Consider the following 6,344-nt stretch of genomic DNA (forward strand, 5'->3'; position numbering starts at 1 on the left):
CGCGCACGCACACCGCGAAAAAGGGATCCTTATTACAGTTCTCGCGCAACGGACAATGCCATTATTTCTGCGTTCGAGAACCAACGCGAATGTCTACCATTGTAAAACGGCGAGGCGAAGCGGGATGGATGGCACCGAGATATTACACGATAGGCATCGAGGTATCTGAGAATATCGTTGTTTATGCACGGCGAACAATAAGCGTGCCTGCTCTCGACGATGACTTATTTTTCCAACGGAACAACAGGCGAAACGTGTCGCTTGTTTTTACGATGAACACGTTTCGTGAATGGTAGGGTTTGGTTTCTTTTTACTTCGGCGGGGCAAAGTAGCGTAATGTTCGGGAATAATTTAGCTGGGTGAAGGTTAAAATTGTTGCGAGTGATGGAAATTGTTGAATTTGTTGCATTGAAAATCAAAATCGTTGATTAATAGGTTTAATTTTTGTATACTGTTGAAGTTGTGGCGACCGCCACGGGGGGCCACGCACTTAGGCCTGGCGACTCTTGGCTCTCGAGGCAAAGAATCGAGAGATGTTTTTCTAAACATCTCCGAGTTTCTTCGTCCTCGAGGACAAGAGTATTGCCTCGGCAATATTCCCTCGTCCCCACTTCCTGGGACTTTCCCAGGGAAAAGGGGCTACTTAAGGGAGCCCCGAAAAAGGCACCAGGCTTTTTGTCGTTGACTCGCGTCGCCTACACTTCAAAATTAGGTTAAGCGTTATCGGATTCAAATAAATATATTTTTATTAAACAACTTGCCACGTCACTTCCAAAAAGTTAATTTAATCTAGAACGAGAATTGGGTATTTAATCATTTTTTATAAAAGTGGCTATTTAATTCTAATAAGAGTTGTATTTGGCTCTTGGAAAAACTACGTTTATCATTTTGTAATATTTTATTGTTTATTCTTGTTATATATTTTGTTTCTTTTTCTTGTAAAATTTAAGTTCTTTTTTATATAAGATTTCAAGCTTGCAGAAAATTTGAAAGGAAATTTAATGAAACCACTCTTTTTTTAGTGATCATTTGTTTTCAGAAATGTAATTCTTAAAAATCGTGTAAAATCGTTTCCACCTGGTGGAACGCCAATAGCCACAAGCAAATGCAAGCTTTGTCCCCGATGAGAAAGTTTTGGACACTTGGTGAATGTGTAAGTGACAAGTTCTCCAAGTGTCTATAGCAGAAACCATAAATTCAATATTTCACTTATTTATAAACGAAAATACTGAAAATATTGCTAACAATCAAATTCATCAACAAACGAAAAAGCAGCAACACAGTATTGCATATAAAACATGCAAAAGCGATTCTCTTATAATTTCCAAAAAGCGTATAAATTAATTAATTAATTTCGCATTTAATTTCTTATTACATTTCCTTAACAAGAGGTATTAAGTTTGAAACTTGAAAATTTTATTTAACATCCGTTCTAATTCTCTTACAAACCTGTCCATTCTAATTCAATCGTAAATTCAGGTTCTACCCGACACGAACAGTTTCAACGTAACGTTTATTTAAACAGTGCACAAGAGTTAATACGCTTCAACTGTAAAATCCACAATCTTGAAATTCTGAAACGTTTCAAAAATCGTATTTCAACATCTCGAAAAATTTACATAAATATCTCACGCTATCACCAACAAAATCCTACTTTTCCCTTTAAATTTCTGTTTTTCATACTTTCGCTAATATTTCACCCGCCGTTGATCCGATCTTTCTTCAGCAAAGACTTTTGTTCGACACAGTCACGCGTACGCACACACACATACATGCATACGTAGGTTCGCGTAATTTTATTCGAGAGTTGTCGGTGAAATATGGAAGTCGAGCGTAAGTAAATCTTCAGGCGAAAGTAAACGCGACAAGGGACATCTTGGCGCTATAGGGATGTGAAGTAGGTGCGGCTGATATATAGCCGCATAAACGGCGAGCGAGAAATTTCTTGGATTTATTATATGTGACAACTATGTCGACGCTGGTCGAACGAGGAAGCGACTTGCTGCTGGAATATCACCCTCTCCAATCTAGCAAAATACTATTCCATTGTCACTGGCTGCTTGCGTAGCAATTACAGCATCGCTGTAAGTCATTTTATCGTCACGCGTTTGCATTTTCAACGGCATAGAGGAAGGGGTTAAAGTACGGACCACGATAAATCATTTCGTCAGGGACTCTCTGTGCGTGTGCGCGTGGTAATTTGTTTCACGTCGACACGTCAATGATAAGAAAAGAAGGAAAAGGACGACCACTTTGCGAATCCTTTCGAATTTTCCGTGTAATCACGCGGATTTTCCGCTTTTACGTGTAACAAGTGTTTGGAGGATTATGTCTTGCAATTGTCGATCGAAGATTCCTGTTCGTTAATTGTCAAAGAGAGAAAATTAGTTTGCTTTTTTGGAACTTTGAATATGCTGAAATTAAGATATTTGTTTATTTTGCGCTGCAAGAAGTTTACCAATTAGAACGAGTTACATTTTTTGTTTAATTGAGGGCTGATAGCGATAATTGAAGAAAATGGCTGAGTGAAAGTTTATTTTCTTATAATTCGGTACTTCCTGTGAATATAGCGTTATTTTTGGCAGAATGATCGATTTTCCTTAGATCTCAATTTTTTGGGCACAGTTATTCTAAAGGTGATTATATTTTATTCGAAGTATGGTAATTTGCTTCTATGTTCGCCAATTTTGGTAACTTGCAAATTTAACAAAAAATACCGAATTGAAATAAATTGATAAATTATAAACATAATCATTGATCAGAACATATTTTATTACTGAATTTCACTTAATTTTCTAAACAATCGAAAGCAAATAAAGGACAACTACATTTTCACTGTGCAAGTGCACCGTTGCATCGGAATCCATTCCTCTTCCAAGAAACAACTTGTCAGTCACATGAATCACGTTCCACATCTAACAGAGAGAATATGTGAGTCTTGCGAAACGACGAAAAAAAAAATCAATTGTTTTTCTACGAGTCATCGACTGGCTAATCGAACAATTCTGACGAAACCATTATGCCGAGCAAAGAAACTTAACCGTCGGGCAATACGTTACCGCGAATATTGCGCGAGTGGCAGAAGATGATTAAGAACCTTTAAATGCATACCTCTCGAAAAGGGACTCTTATAGATAACAGTACTGTCGAGGAGGTCAGATCTGTCAAGCTATGCTTTTGCAAACATTCAATTTTCCATTCGCTTAACTTCCGGCATAATAACAGATTTTCCCGTCGAATAAGATGCCTCAGACTGGCTCGATTTTAACGCACACCCCTCGTTACACCAAGATTTTCTCGCAAGAAATCACCCGATCCATTGAAATTTATTGCTTTTACCATTGTTTACAAATTTTTACATCTTACCTTTACCTTTTAATGCTTTTACCTCGACGAAATTACTCGAAAAGATCTAATTCAGCGTTGAAATTTTTGCCATGAAAGAAATTTTTCTTACATTTTATTCATTTTTTGAGATCGTTTAAATTGTGTGTAAAAATTTTCTCGTAGCACCATAGTTAGAGAAGATAATTGGATGGCCCAGCCTGTATATTTTGTGCAACATAGAAGAACGAATAAACGAAGGGAGAAGAAACTTCGTTGATTCATTTTGCCGTCTCATTTTTGGTCATTTTCTTTCGCATGCTTGTGTAATTTGCTAATTAGACAAACACAAAGCGACCATTTTAATTGGCTCGTGTTGCAGAGATATTTCTCAATGTTGGTAGAAGTACAATAAAGAAAATACCGGTAGGTTGTTCTTGTTCTGTACTTTTGGTTAATATGTACAGATAGTTCTTGGTAAAAAGTTGAATAAACAACGAAACACTGTACTTATATAGAAAAGCTGGGTAGAGCAATGTTTTTACCGATGTTAATGAGATGAAAGTGAGTTTAGAAACTGTTGTTCCTGTTGAAAAATTTACGTGAACCGACTTTCCTGAGACTTAGAGACGTCCATTTTTGGTCTGGACGTCTTTGAGACGGTTTTAAGGCGTTTCTAAAGTACAGTCTTGATTTGTAACGCTGGACGTCGTTAGAGACGTCTTTTGGACATTTTTAGGCTTTTACTCGACGGCTTTGAGACACCTGTGTGTTATAATCACCGATTTCTATGAAACTTTGGTGTATAATAGTTCTCAAAAAAATATTCGACGCGTATTGTTTTATATTTAAAATCTTCCACAGTTAAGGGGTGAAAATCGCCCTCAAAGTTTCGCGGGAGCAAATATATTTAGTCCAATATCTCGAAAAGTATTGAAAATAGAGGGAAAATATAAATTGACAAATTTCCTATTTTGCAACATCAAATTTGAAAACTTAAAAATAAATAATTTTGACCAAATATTGCACGTCTATTACCCTCATCTTTGCCGACGATCTTCACGCCTTCAGTATAGACAATTTCCAATAAAATACGTGTCAAATATTTTTTCGAGTACTACAATACACCAAAGTTTCGTCAATATCGAATGATTATCGCTTGGTAATATTCCGCTGTAAACAACGCGAAAACACACAACCCAAACGATTGATACTTCCTCCATTTTCTCTTCTTCACGTAACACCGCGTGCGCGATAAAACTTTTACCAATTCTGCCTGGTCGAATGTTAATATCGCAATTAACATACTTTTAAATTGCAAATTATCGCGGCACGATTAAAAATAGAAGTCAACCGTCGGGACGCGGCTGTGTAATGTGATGTCAGTGGTTACACAATTCCTACGGTGAGAGCTGCGCGATAAAAAGAGGAAAGAAAAGAAGTAGAACCCCGGTGATCGGTAATTCCCCGCAATGAAAAAAAAAAAAGAGGGTAAGTCGGCGATCGTGAAAATAAAAATGGAAATTCCTCGGGAGTTTCGTGTAAAAAAGAAGCCTGAAAGTTGGCGAAGCTGCGACGAAAATGGTAGGATTGCATCCGCGAACGTTGCTTACCTGCACGACGTTAATTCCAAATGCAAGTTCGAGAAAGGCGAAACTGAAATGCACATTATGCAGAGATGCTGACAACGGCCCCGCAACTTTCGACACCTGATGTATTAGATTAGTTCTAATCGAGTCGCAGTCGAGCTCGCGATTCTGGCGCTTGCTCGAATATTCACGTTCTACAATACTTCCACGCTGAATGATATCTTATCACCTGAACGACCTGAATTCTAGTCCTCGGAAACTGACTGACTTCGAATTCGAACACTTGCTGGCTTAGATGATTTTCTTAGGGTTCACCTCTGGCTTAGGTGAACATTTTTTGGGTTGAGATTTTAACACTTCAAGCGCCGGACCCGCTTTAAGGCGTAATATGCGGACTAGAGATTAAGCGCTGGGCCCGTCTAAATGCGTTTTCACATGTTTCTGCAGAAAAAAATATTATATCTGTTGAACAGCAAGTGGCTGAGCATTTATATCGTTAAAAATCGTCGCTGTGCCTGTAATAAGCGCTGTGTAAAATTTTGTGCTTTACAAGAGTTATTTTATTCTATTTTTGTAAAAGTGCATGTTTCTACAAAACTCGTAAATATTGCGGCGCTTTAAGTGATATTTGGTTGTAAATCATTTTCCTTGTAAATCTTGACCTGAGTGCGGTTTTTGGGTCATTTCAGACCCATCGTCTCTTTATTTTTATCTAATAACTTTTGCTGTTATCGGGTTTAACAGAAATTGCTACCTTTGGGTCCTTTTTGACCCACAATTTGCTAACTAGGATTGACAATGTTTAGACACGTGTGTTCACCAAGATAAATGATACTTTTTGTCAGCAGTTCGGTTTAACGATCAGATGTAAATTTGTTGAAATTTAGAATTTGAACGATTGATTGAAGTTCATTGGAGCTTGGCAGCGTTTTGCATTTGAAATTTAGATTAATTTACTTGAGACGATAAACGGTACTAGATCACGCGTGAGTCACTGTAGACAGCTACACGAGCTTATGTATTATGTACATTCCCGTTCATAAGTGTTACGATACTTATTGAATGTGAAGCGAACCTAACTAGTCATTATAAAATTATCGAGATTTTTTATCCTGAAAAAAGTGATTCAGTCTGGTATTTCGTGGTATTTCCATTTAAGGTGACGTTATAAAAATAAGATTATAATAGCGTGTCATTGATTACGCCACACCAGTCATTCTCACGAAATTGAAACTGAGTTTGTTGCGGGGTCGTTGAATTCGTCTCGGCAACCGTTTTAAGGTATCATAGCTATCGATTTGAAAAGAAGTTCGTGATATCGTAAAAAGCGGAGATCATTGAAAAGTAAAATTTTAATATTAAATTACTGTAAATTGAATTACTAACATTTTCATATAAAATTGCTACAAATTAAATTACCTTAAAAAGTTA

This window comes from Habropoda laboriosa, unplaced genomic scaffold (assembly GCF_001263275.1).
Source record: "Habropoda laboriosa isolate 0110345459 unplaced genomic scaffold, ASM126327v1 scaffold67, whole genome shotgun sequence".
In the NCBI taxonomy this organism is placed as follows: domain Eukaryota; kingdom Metazoa; phylum Arthropoda; class Insecta; order Hymenoptera; family Apidae; genus Habropoda; species Habropoda laboriosa.